General features: G+C 42.3%; 1 protein-coding gene across 2 annotated transcripts in view; it reads left to right on the plus strand.

The window, feature by feature from the left end:
* LPIN1 (lipin 1) overlaps positions 1 to 14,159 on the plus strand; it is a 79,918-nt gene that overhangs the window by 477 nt on the left and 65,282 nt on the right. The gene's annotated exons all lie outside the window — the stretch shown is intronic.

Here is a 14,159-nt window from a genome sequence, read left to right on the forward strand (position 1 = left end):
TAAAATAAATGTAAATGAAGTAGCGTAAATGTTTTCTCTGGAGTTCTGCATTACAATAAAAGACAGCGAGAACCCTATTCCAAATTACAGAAATGTCTTGCCCTCATTTCTTTAGTAAGATAATGAAAGACAGTCTGCACTGATGGTCCACTGACAGTAGCTGCATGGTCCTGTGTTTTAAGATCTTTATGATCTTAAGATACTTAATGCTGCTAGAGAGGATGTGGGCCAGTCAGGTTTTCTGATGGAAAAAGAAAAGGCACTCGCTCAGAAAGGTTTCTAAGTATTTGTGGTCAGGCATGAATGTGTGTGTAGGTGTTGAACTGATATTTCCTGTAGGTACCCATGGAGTTATCAGAGACAGTTGCATTTTGAAGATAAAAGACATAGAATAAATTGGTTTAGCTGATGATAGGAATGTGGACTTAAAATTCTCATCATTAGAGGAACACGCAGGGAGGATGAAAAGGAGTGCCAGTTGTTCTCACCATCAGGACACAGGTTTCCTGACAGGCAACAATATCCCTGTGTTGGTGAATATCTATTTTTTGATGAGTAGGAAGATAATTTATAGATGTTGATTTCTTAATCAAATGTAAGTGGCAACTTTTATTTCCACTGAAAATCCCCTACAGACTGAGCAGAATGGAGGCTGCGTGTGAAGAGATATGTACTGAATAGGTAGCTGATGGTTAGAGTGCTAAGGAACATCTAAACTACATACAATATAACTCAAATTCTTGATTATTAACAGAGAAGATGGGGATGTATTAAAAACAAACAAACAAAAAAACACAAAAAAAAAACCCTTCTAAGGTCAGAGGATTTCTGGCTATCAGTTTTATTAAAAGTCAAGATGTCCTACACAATATTTTGACTATTACAGTTGTATGATGTGTACTTCAGCTTAAGTTTCTCTCTGTGAATTTCCTTCACATGTAACACTTCTAAACTGTCAAGGGAAAGTATGGATCTCGGTGTTCCATGGAACAATCTGTTCTGCAACAAATGTGTAAGTTTCATTACAAGATAACTAAACAGTATTAATTCAGCATAAGAAGCATATTGGATTTCTGATAGAAATAGATGTACTAAAGATGACTTGATACAGTTGCTATTGGCCTTCAGGAGCTGCTGACTGTGCTTCTGCTAAGGACTTCAGAAATAAAGCACCATTTGCCTCCATAGATTTTCTGAAGTGCTTCTGCATGTCTGTACATTGTAAAGCGCAGAGAAAATTGTGGTCCTGGGAGAGGATGACCAAATACATATATTAGACAGTATTAAAAGCTCATAATAGAGAGCTCCTTGGATAAACGATTCCCTAGGTACACAGAGATAAACAGAAGAGCTCTGGGCTTTGAAATGTAGCATGTAATTAAAAAAATTATATACTTCCAGAAAAAAAGAATTTGTTTTTTTAAGCATCTAGACTTCAAAACACCCTCTGATTTACCATGATATTGCAAGAGGACCACACAAATATGATTTCATGTAGACATTTTCTTTCCCTAAGGATATAAATGAGATTATACATTTCCATCCCTTTCAAAGTAGGAATAAATAAAAAATAACAAATAAATTATGCACCACTGAGAGAACACTGGTGGCAATGGTGCTACTAGAACTTAAAGACAAGTGCCCTTAGACTTGAAACAGAAAGATTCTTAGGAAGACAGCTTTACAGTAACTCCACAAATTAAGCAGCAAGAAAAAAAATACCTTAAGAACCTTCATAACTTAAGAACTAAAAGAAAGTCCAGTTTCTTGTCCACTTTTGACCAGTCATTGGCAAAGCGATGGCATATGAATTCTGTCATGGAGGACACAGAAGAAGGCTCTTTATTCCAGTGATTAGTCAGTTTGGATTCCAGCTTTTTGACTGTTTTCCCAGTTTAGCTGTATGTTTTTGTTTTACAGAATGCCCGCGTTCTCTTTCTTTTATTTGGGTTGTTCAGTCTGGAGAAGAGAAGGCTCAGGGGGGACCTTATTGCCCTCTACAACTACCTGAAAGGAGCTTGTAGTGAGGTGGGGTTTGGTCTCTTTTCCCAAGTAACAAGCAATACGACAAGAGGTAATGGCCTCAAGATGTGTCAGGGGAGGTTTAGATTGACTGTTACGTTACAATTTCTTCACTGAGAAGGTGCTCAGGCATTGGAACAGGCTGCTCAGGGCAGTGGTGGAATCACCACCCCTGGAAAGTTTCAAAACCTGTGTAGATGAGGCACTTAGTGATATGGTCTAGGGGTGGACTTGGCAGTTCTGCGCTCTTGATGATCTTAAGGGCCTTTTCCAGCCTAGCTGATTCTGTGATTCTATGATTCTATGGTTCTATGTGCTTGAAATCCCTGTGCTCTGGGTTCGGCAGCTGTCTTGCCAGTGAGAGATAGTGTGAGGCTGCTCAGCAGGAGCCGCATCAGGCTGTATGGTTGCTGGTTTGCATGGAGAGCCACCAGCTGGAGTGGAGGGGTTCAAGGGTGGCTGTGCAACTTCCCTTCCAAACAAATCTTGCCCAAAACAGCCTCTGTTGGGCCATGCGTGGAGAACATTTATGCTCCCTCAGCCTAGGGCAAACAGCAATTGTACTCAGCAGGGTGATGGAACTATTGGGTGCAGACACCGTGCCTGGCTTGACTTGTCCCCTCCTATTCTTGGTCATTGCTGCCTGCCTGCTGTGTCCTTCCAGCAGCCCCATTAGTCAAGCCGTGGGAGGACTTTCTAAGTGACACTTTGTAGAGGGCATTGAAAACCACTAACATATTTAGCAAAAAAAAATACCCAGCCCACAATGGAGAAAAGAGACTATACTAATACATCTCCAAGCTCTCCATATGGTAGCTTTTCTTTCAATAAGAGATTGCTTCTTTTTTTTACCCTAGAACTAATGAAATACAGTGTGCTGTGTATCTTAGCTAACAGGTGCCGTCAACACTGTTCACACTGAATTACAGAAACTACTAGGACAGACACTGAAAGAACTCAGCCATCCTCATTATCATCAAATTTTAGAGCAGGACTGGGCCTGTCGAAGCATAGCAGGCACAAGTAGATCTATGCAAATTCCTGAATCAAATACAAACTTCCCAAATGGCCCAAGGCAAAACTCAGTTTTTATTTTACAATGTTTCTGCTTATTATTCTGCTCTGAGATCCCAGCTCAAGACCTTCATGTTTAGAGGAATTTCTGCAAATTCCACCTGTTCCATGAGGGCTGAGCATCTGTGAAAATCCCCCCTGACCTGCTTGTACTGGGTACCCAAAGTAAATGGGCACACTTGAAACTTCATTTCACTGCTCCCCACAACTTCTTTAGGTTAATTTAACCTGAAGTTTATATCATATTTTGAGATCCTCTGGGAGATGCCACTTGGAAATTAAAAGATGCAATTAAGTTGCCATCTGCTGCCAGTGCCACAGCTGCAGTTGATGCTGCCATAGGAGAGGGATTTGATGGCTTCTCAGGGACAAGTTTCTATCAATCTCTGTCCAGTCCCAGGACAAACCACTGGGTCATTGATAAAACACTGTCATTTCTCCAGGGCTCCTGGATTTACCAAATTCCACTGGGGGTAACAATTATATTAGCATTGGTTTCTTTGGAAAGCTAAAAACATCTGACTGTCTCTCATTGTGAAACTTCTACTGCAAGAAAGTGTTATCCTGTGTAAATCTGAAAAAGCAGGCTAGGGACAGATGCTGTGCCAGCTCAGACCAGCTGGGGATCAGAGCCCATTTACCTGTGTCTGTGGTCACCTCTTTGCTGCACTTTACAGCAAGGATGTCCCCAGCTACTCTGACAGCAAGACTGTTCCCAGCTGTCCCCACAGACAGAAATGGTCTGAGCTCTAGGATTGTCCCACTGAAGGATCTCTCACATGGGGCCTGATTTCACCCCTGGCTTTCCAACTTGCAGCTGATCTGTACCACTTCAGAAACAAGGATTCAACTACTCCCCTATGGACAGGGTCCATGGTGCGTGCTCTTGTTCTGTTTTATTTTGGTGGGCCTTCTTGTAACCATCTGCTGAGCATAACTCAGGCTTTTCAGGGGTAGGAGCTTCTTTCCCCCAGTAGCCCTATCCTGCCATGCACAGCAGGTCATCAGCTGCAGCCCGGGGAGCAGCAGGTGCTGCTTTCGTTGTAGCCCCTTGCTCTCATTTCAGAGGACTGACACTTCAGCGATGAAGGGTGTTTTTGCAAGGATAAATAAGTCTCAAAGGTATTCACTCCAGATCTACTTTCCTTTAGCATCAGGCATGTGTAATGCCTTCCCACCCACTAAAAACCAAACAGTAAATTGAACCCAGACCCTTCTCTGTGGCTCGCTGGAGCTCCCAGAGCTATGTGGGGAGCTGACTGGAGATCAAGTCCTTTTGCATTTATTTAGAGCAGATTGCTGTAGGTCAGCAATCCTGTTTCTGGAGATCAGGTCTCAGAGAGTCTGCCCTGTCTTTATATAGATTTTGAAGTTCAGCTTGGTTCATGAGGACAAGAGGCTGTGAGGACAGTAAGTAGTAGGCAAATAGTGTCAAGGCTATCAGCTGCTTTGCACCCCAGTTCCTGTCACCTACAGTCTTTGCATGATAACCTTTCTTTGCGCGATGAGTAATGCTTTGATAACACTTATTTATCTTATGCTGCCATAAATGTGAACAGTGTTAACTCCCTATTTCCAACTCTCATACTCCTTGTAGTGGCCTATGACAGCTAATTCTCACCTGGAGCAGGAGTTTGCACCACATCAAGGCCACAGCCTAAGGACTGGTCAGCCCAGGGGCGAGCTTCAGCAGCTAAGCAAAACTTACACTGAGATCTGAGCTGCAAGTGCAAAACACTCCTAAAAGTGGAGCACATAAGAAGAACCCACTCCAAAAAGGCAGAAAGCACAAACAGATCTCCAAGAACCAAGGCTGCCTTAAAATTCGAGATTTTTGAAAACAGTGGTACATATTTGTTTCCTGATCCCCACTTTTCAGACATCTGCATTAAAAAAATTATCAAGCTGTTACCAGTGATGGGAAAAGTTAAAACCTTTTTCCCACTTAAAGTTCCCTGTCTGGGAGATAAGAAAAACTTCCTGAAAAGCAGCAGAAGTCTGGCACTTACATAAGAAGCTTCTACTCCAAATCAACAAGCAGATGGGGGCTAGGGGGTCATCAGCTGAGCATTTCCCACTGCCATCACACAGGCCATGGATGCCATAATGGGGTGTGCACAAAAAGAGACCATTGTGTTATCAGCCCAGAATATACACCCAATGGCACAATGAGCACAAGCTGTGCAAATCATTGGAGAAGAGCATTCATGGTAAAACAGTTCAGGAAATGCTGTCTCCTGCTTTGATCAAAATTATATATATGGGGAAGAATGTTTAGGAAATAGGAGCAAATGGTCTTGTAGATATCATTGCTCTTACAGATCTAGAAATAATTAAGAAATTGCAAATAGCTGAATATATTAAGATCTAGAGATGGACATGGAATTTACTGTGGGAGCAGAAGTCAAAGCTGGCTTGCTTGTGAAATAACAGAGCAGGGAGAAATGCATGTTTAAGGCAAAGCCTTGTATATGTCCATCCTGACAAGGCATGCTGCCTTACAGCTTAAGTCCTCCTGCTCCCAGTTTAAATTCACTATACAATAGAACCAAAGCTCATCTGACATGGGACTGGAAATGAGGCAGGAGAAGTGACCCCACGATCATGCTCAGAATTAATTTTCTCCCTTTTGGTACCACCAACCTTGAGCTCTCTGTATGCCTGTGCCACTGGCCATCATTGCTGTATTAGGATGGCTTCCCTACAAAACTGACAGCAGAGGAGAGTCTCTGGTCAGCTTTTCAGAGCCTCCTTGCATCGTGTCCTGTGGGAGCCTGAGGCCCTACTTTACTGGCAATAAATTTATGTGCTTGTGCATGAACTTCATTTAGGTTTCAGCAATTTAGATTCTGTGGGACTGCCATGGCACTCAGGGGCAGGAGTCAAAAGCCTGTTTATCCCTTAGTAGCATAACTTAGAAGTTATAGCTCTTTAAATCTTCAGCAAGTGGCAAGTTGTGATTTTTATCTTTACAGTCTCTCAGGAAGCTCATCATCAAAACCACAGACCACAGCACAAAAGAGCAATCATTTACCACAGCAGGCACTCTATTAAAAGCACTGTTACCTGGTAATAGGCATGCCCATTCACAATAAATTCTCCATCCTCCCTTCAGAAAGGCCAAGCAGAAAATGCTTGATAGAGAGACTTATGTGATTTCTGTATTTTCTTGCCCTCTCTTCCTTTTTTTCAGTTTTGTCTTATGAATTTTGCAAAGGCCTTTGTCTGATCTTAGAATCATGGAATCATAGAATAGTTAGGGTTGTGAATGACGGTAAGATCATCGAGTTCCAACCCCCCTGCTATGGGTAGGGACACCTCACACTAAACCATGTCACCCAAGGCTCTGTTCAACCTGGCCTTGGACAATGCCAGGGATGGAGCATTCACAACTTCCTTGGGCAACCCATTCCAGTGCCTCTTGAAGTAATGCTGGTTTTGGGGCATCACTGCTGAAATGAACTGCTATAATGGAGGAGCAAATTGTCCCCAACAGAGATGGGGAATGTAAGGGGCCAAGGGATTGTATGGCTGCTCCCAAGCAAGAGAGGCCATGAAGCAGTCCTCTTTCATGAGGAAGCAGTCCTCTTTCATGAGGAAGCACCCCCCCTTTCATGAGGCCCGGAGCAAACAAGAAAAAAACACAAAGAGGCTGAACATTGGCAGCCAATCTAAAAAAAATCTTTTTATTCAGACACACTCTCCCTCTGAATTCAATTGTATCAATCATCTAAGGTTGACCCTTTGAAGGAATAAGATGTTGCAGGGTTAGTCTAGAAAACAATGTGTGTACAAACGCTGCTTTTCTTTGCAGCTGTTGAGCTAAGATACCTGATCCGTGGATCAGGTGAATAGTTTTAATATATTCTTCTTTCAAATGCAGAGCCAGTATTGTGTCTGCATAGCCACAAAGACAGAAAATATGTTCTTTTTCATTCTAACCTACTCCCATAGTTGTTTCAATTCACTGATTTATTAATATTACTGTCTTTCAGGCCAAAATAACCACATTGCAGAAATCTGTAATATGGAAAAAAAAAATTTAGTGAGAATAGCTGTTTCATGAAGATAATTTGCTAGAATATCCTAAAATGAAATAAATGAATTTTCAAGAGGGAGCTGCAAGTCCCAGTTGTTCTCCTTTCTGCTTTTGCAGTTGCGTTGCTGCCAAAACTTTTAAAGTTGAGGATTTCTAAACCAAAAGTGACCTCCAGTGGTCACACACGTTATTTATGGCTGATTCCTGGTATTTCTCTTCCTCTTGTTAGAAATGAGGCAATGTGATAATTAACAGCTTGCAGTAAGCATGGTCAATTAAACTGGATGTATCCCCTGAAAAAAAAAGGTCAGTTAATCTGGATGTAAGCTTTCATCCAGCTATTTTGTATACCTACTCACCAGTATGAAAATTTTCCATTTACTTACTTTTACATTGATGTTTTACATCTCAGGAGAGTTTTATCTGTATTCTGCTGGGGTATGCTGCACCATCCTCTTTGCTCACCCTCTGCACATAGTACAGCTTTGATGCTAACACCTTCCATATAGCAATCTGCTACAGGATGGAGATGACCTTTTAAAAAGTAAATAATATGTCATCAAGCATCTCAAGGTAAATTTTAACTTACACAAGCAATTATGAGTTCTGCATAGTTTTACTAATAAAATCATTAATTTTCCTTTAAAAATTGGAAATCATGATTGATTGCCCTATCTTTTCCTAAGTATTTTAAGCTCTTGTGGACTCATGATTTCTTGGACACTTGACGGCAGAGAAATATGAGGCAGAGGTATAAGTCAGGGCTTTGTGGGATCTCCATCCCAGTAAATATTCCAGAGACATGTCTAGAGTTCAGGGATCTCCTTTCATCATAAATGTCTGAGCATTTCCACTCTGCTTTCGCTTTGAGTTTTTTGAGTCAAACACATCTTCAGTGGTGTCCTGGTTTCGGCAGGGATAGAGTTAGTTTTCTTCCTAGTATCTGGTACAGTGCTGTGTTATTTTGGATGTAGGATGAGAATAATGTTGATAACACACTGATGTTTTGGTTGTTGCTAAACAGTGTTTTTACTAAGTGAAGGGCTTTTCAGCTTCTCATGCCCTGCCAGCCAGAAGGCTAGGAGGGCACAAAAAACTGGAAGGCAATACAGTCAGGACAGCTGACCCCAGCTGACCCTGGGGATATTCCATACCACATGGTGTCATGCTATATATAAAACTGGGGAAAAAGCTGGCTGGGGGCCACTGCTGAGGAACAGGCTGAGCATTGGTCAGTGAGCGGTGAGCAGTTGCATTGCGCATCACTTCTTCTGTATATTCTAATAATTCTGTTATCATTATTATTATTAATTTCTTCATTTTCTGTCCTATTAAACTGTCTTTATCTCAACCCACCAGTTTTTGCACTTTTTCTCTTCCGATCCTCTCCCCCATCACACTGAAGGGGGCAGAGTGAGCCAGCGACTCTGCGGTACTGAGTTGCCAGCTGGGTTTAAATGACAGCAGTCCTTTTTGGAGCACGACGGGTTGAGCTAATGACAGACCAAATTTGTTATAAGCATTCATTACATTAGTTTAATAGTCGCTGCTTACAATGTTGATTTATTTGCTCTCAGAGCTGGCACCGCTTGTTCTCAGGTTTGCATTGTGTACCACCACTTGCAGTATGTGTTCCCTGTTGTGCTGCTTATCGCCCATGGGAAACAGGCTAAGGTTATCATGTTGTACTTTGTAACACTGGGACTTATGATATGATAGAATTCCTGGTCATGAAAGTAATCTGGTATTTGTACTCAGCACTGCCATCATCTCTGTACTTTGGGAGCCATCTATTGGAAACTATTAATAATTATACCTTTCACCTTTTGGAGACCCAATCCATGGGGGAGACACCCCCTTTCATCTTCCCATTCTTCCAGGCTAATTACAATAGCTCTTTAGAATTCTGGATATCCTTGGGATGTTCAAACCAGTATGTTCCTATTGCTATGTCTTCTGAATGTGTTCCAGGTCTTGTTTAAGGTTAAACAACTATTTAAGAATAGTACCCAGAGTTCTGCACTGAGGTTGGATAGTTAGGAGTGGCAGGGTGTGTGGGGCAGTATGGGCAAGTACCAAGGCCAATGGACACTTCTGGTGTTTTGGAACTTCACTCCTGAACAAATGCAGAATCCAGAAAAACAGTAAAATACTTGGAAGAAGTGTGCTGTCGTCCTGGGAATCCCAGAGAGGCACAAATCACTGCAATGGGCTGGGGCCTGGCCAGTATCTGGGATAATGGGGCCAGTAGCCTGGCATTAGAGGGTAAGGAAGCCAAGCAGCTGGGATCGCTCTTGGAAGGAAGTACTGACAAAGGATTTGAAAAGGGGCACAAGCCACCAGACTCTGGAGGTGACTCCAGTCAGGCATGAAGGAAAGGTATCCCTTCAAAAAAAAAAAAAAGACTTCATATGTCACTCAGGTAAGTGGACCAGCATAGACAGAGGTGTCCAGTACTTGAGGGAATTAGCTATGCTGGAGGTGATTTGTGATGACACGGGCAACATGCAGTTATCCAAAGACCCAAATGAAATCAAGTTTACACAACCCATGTGGCAGACAGAACACACATTGTTGTATGCTAACTCACTGGCAGTGATGAGCTGGGAAGATGGAGAGAAACAAATGGTGGATGAATTGGTTGGCCAGTCCTGACAGTACATGTATCTTTCCTCCTATGGGCTTGCAACTTGCCTGTGGAGAAACTGATCCAGCTCAAAGAGAATAGATCCTACTCACCACCTGTAAGGATTAGTACCTCAGGTCAACAGTTCTGCTCAAGAGAGAGGATACAGTGGGTATACACCACACTAAAGTTTCACCTTTTTGACCACAAAAAGGACATAAGGTAGTGGGATGGAAAAGCTACCTCAGCCCTTCGAGGTACGTGAGGTACATCAGTTGCAAGGAAAACCGATCACTTCTGTGACCAGGAAGAATGATTTCCAATGGGTCCCTGAGCAATGACAAGCCTTTGAAAAAATTAAAAGAGAGATAGCTCATGCAGTAGCCCTTGGACCATTCTGGGCAGAGCAAGATGTGAAAAGTGTGCTCTACATCACAGCCAGGGAGAACGGTCCTACCTGGAGCCTCTGTCAGAAAGCTCCAGGGGAGGCAAGAAACATCAATATGAAAGCTCTCTTGAAGAACAACAGCTTCCTTAATTTGTATTAGCCTAATTTGAAACAAAGCAGATTAGATTTGAAGGAGAGTTTTCTCATAGGTATTTAAATGTCTTATCTTTATATCTTCAGCTAATTGGATTCACTGTCCGAGCCCTTGTATTTTTGGAAGGTCAGTGGAAATGCAACAGTCATTGCAACTGAGCTAATTTAAAGCAATACAGTTAAAAAGTTTGGGTATTCATAAATCCTTTCTCCTGGAAATTTTATGTTGGTGCAATAGAGACCAAAACTAAATCATAAGTCATGTAAGACCTGACTCTCGGCTAAGATTGAGAAATGAACTGTAGCACTTGGCCTAATCAGTGCAGAGCTGGTCTGAGACAGGATGACAAAGCTATTTTCCCTTGTGCTGCTGCATGAGTTTCAATAACCCAATGCAACTTTGTCAGTTGCTCCATCTGTTAAAAGGGGATTATGCTAATAACATTTTCTGTAATATACTTTGTGATTCATAGAGGCTATACTGTGTGTAAGACAGGTAATACATTTAATAAACGGATAATAAACACAGTAATATTTTCCCCCCTCCTATGTAAAAAGTAACATTAAGTGAAGGGAGTTGAAATGATGGAAGAAGGAAGCTTGCTTTGTTTTTCATTTCAACTGCCCCTTCTGCTCCCCTCTTTTCCAGTATTACACTTGTAAAGAGGGAGCCCTTGAAGATGGCCACAGAACATTTCTGTAGCAACACATTTGGATATAAACTGTGTCATAGAGCTTATGTGTTGCTCAAAATGAATATTCTCTCTCTCTTTCTTCCCACCACCCTCATTCCCCTCCTCCTTTCAAACCTACTGAAACTCTACTATTAAGTTGTGGCTAGTCAGGCCCTAATAGTATAGCTGAGAATAAACAGTTTCCTGAAACTCTTATTTATGTGACTAGATCACTGATTTTTGTATTCTTTCTCCTCTTGTAAGCATTGCACAAATCTCAGTAGATCAGGAAATGGTTCAGAAAAGAAAGCTCTGTTCAGACCTGTGAAACACAAAGAAGATGGATAATTGAAACGGAATGGCATTTTATCTTAGCATAACTCTGCCACAGACAAAAGGTAGTTTATTAACAGGGATTTGGCAGACATACTGTACCAACACTTAATGACTGCAAGAAGAAAACCAAAGGAGGTGTCTAATTTCCTGCAGGCAGTATGTGCCTAATGGGTGACAGGTTAATGCAACAGGAGAGGCAATGGTCAAGTGTCCTATTCTGGGCAGGTGGGTAGGAGAGGGCAGTTTCTCTGACAAATGAAGCACTATGAAAAAGTTCTGTACTAAGTATTAACCCAGTGCCTATTGCAAAACCCAGATATTTAGCTTTTGCATGAACTGGGCACTTTTTCTGTTGCCTGTAAGTATGAAAGGACTATTAGCAGGACAGCCTGTGGTGATGGTGATGGAGCCAGGTTTGGGAGAAAGGATGGGAAGAGATGGCAAGAGTGAAGCGGAGTTGGGGAGTGAGTGGCGACAGATCCAGAGGGATGGTGGCACTAGCTAAAGGGTAAAAGGTTGTCCTTTCACAGAACACCCCTATAAGATGTTTGCAAGAGCTGGGCTGCATCCAGCTCAGCAATGCTTTCCCTTAGCTCTTGGCAGGAGCTGGAGGGAGCCTTCACCCTCAACTGAGGAGGACTGCCAAAGGCCAGAGGCATCAGCCTCTAGCCCTTCCTCACACGGCATCTGGTGAAGAAGCCTCAATCCCAGCCGCTTCAGGGATTCCCACAGGTTCCCTGTGGCTCCAACCTCCTGCTTTCCCATGGACTGATTTTGTCTCCACCTACGTTGGTGGGAGCAAAATAGGATGTTGCAAGTTTTTTTACTACATTTGTGTTCAGTGGAAAGACAGGGCTCGTTTGAACTCAGAGAGGGATTCATTTCTACAACCTAAAGACAAGAATCCTATTGGAGTAAATCCGTCCTTGAAATTGTCCCTGCCTCTCCGCCGCCTACAGAGGGAACTGTAAGCTCGCTTAGGCTTCTGCTAAGGTTGAGGAAGATGCCACTCGCTAGGAATCTGCACGACATTTACACATGATTCTTTAACTGTCTTGTGCCACTTCACAGCTATTGAAAAACGGTGGCCTTATTTGCTCGGTAACAGCAGTGGTTTATTTTCTGCTTTGTAAAGGCCTTCGTAAGTCCCCAGACAAGCATTCCTGAAACCAGGACATCAGGAGTGCTGCAGCAGACACACCTCCTGACCACGTGCTGACCTTGTAGCTGCTGGGCAGTATGTTCCTCACCCTGCCGTACACATCAAGCAAACTTTTCAGCTCATTCTACGCTGCCTGCATTAATGACGTCCTGTACCTTATTATATTAATAAAGCTGGTGACAAGCAGCAAGCAATATGCTAATATTTGGAATGCTAATATTTGGAAATTTGTCACTTTTCTAAATTAGGGAGGATTGCATAAGAGAGAGACCCTGGCACTACTTTTTGTTTTGTCCCTGTCCCCTGTTTTGCGTGTGGCAAAGTGGGTCACAGTTAAAGCTTCTATGCACTGCTGAAGGCCAGCAAACAGCAGTTAAAATGAGAGTCTTAGTGCACAGATGGATCATGCTCTAGCAATGCTAAGCTTCCTGTTGATTAGAAAGGGAATCCAGTCATAACCATCATTAAGATGGAATCATCTTTGTTATGGATGTCTAACGTAAAAGGGGAGATCCAGGATCTGATCGTACCTTAAAAAAGTGGCCTTGAAGACAGGAGGGATATTCTCTGTCCTTAAAGTCAGATAGGTTTATCTAGGCTGCATGTAGGAGGGTTATGTTAAACATCTTTGCATTATATACAAGGGTGACTCCAAATCTAATGCTATCTCAATAACACTAACAAACTAAAACAGGCATCTTTTAACTCAACTGATGCTACATAATGAAAACTGTGACCTGGGTGAAAAGGTGTTGCCACCTCAAGGAAAACAAAAACAGGGACACCTATGTGCTTACTCTCTGCAGGAATCTGTTCACATAGGATCACATTATGGGCATTTTATAATGAAAACATGTAACTATGTGGAGGCCTGCTACCATGAAAAGATTCTCTCTTGTCACTTTTTGCTGACTTCCTCATCTGTGAAGTTAATTCAAAAAATGGTGCCAGCCAGTCTTGAGGTATCAGGTGCTCGTTTTTCACAGGGCAGTAATCCTTCATCCAGCTGAATGTAGGAGTACCTTCAAAGTCCAGTGTACTCAATAAATGATTCACAAAATAGAACTTCAAATGTTCCTTTGATTTAACTTCTGAGGAGATACAGCCCTGTGTAGGTAACAAACACCAGTCAGGATTCTCTAATGAGAGAGATGGATCTCTGATGTCCTCAGCCATGTTACTGGATACTGGGAGAGGTTTATGGTGTGGGTCTTGAGACCTGTCTCTCCATATTGTTCTTAAACTAAAAAATCAGTAAATAAAGTCCCAAAGCATTCCTAAGGGCAGTTGGTTGTTGCTGTATCAATACAGTGCTGCTTCACCACCAGCCTAGCATCAATGGCATCTTCAGGAGTGTAAAATAAAACACTTGTAGTTAACCTGCTTCTGTATTCTTGGGTCAGCAGCTCCATGTGGAGCAACTGCTGATGATCTAAACTGCACGCTGTATAGTTGGGGATCTGTAAAGCTTCATCCATAGCATTGCACTTCCTGGAGAAAAACTATATGGCATTTAGCAAAAGAGAGTGATAGGTGCCAGGCTACTGAGACTGGTTTAGGCAAAAAACTGAGGGAAGCAGGAGGAGAGGCATGAGACCTCTGAAAGTATGATGCTGTCACGTGGTGGAAGAATTTCAAAGCCAGTGCAATTATTTTAGTATTAGTTAAAGCCCAGTTAAGGCCAA

The sequence above is a fragment of the Pezoporus flaviventris genome, unplaced genomic scaffold (assembly GCF_033815535.1).
Source record: "Pezoporus flaviventris isolate CSIRO_AGI_PZ_B2104156 unplaced genomic scaffold, CSIRO_AGI_Pfla_v1 ptg000031l, whole genome shotgun sequence".
In the NCBI taxonomy this organism is placed as follows: Eukaryota; Metazoa; Chordata; class Aves; order Psittaciformes; family Psittacidae; genus Pezoporus; species Pezoporus flaviventris.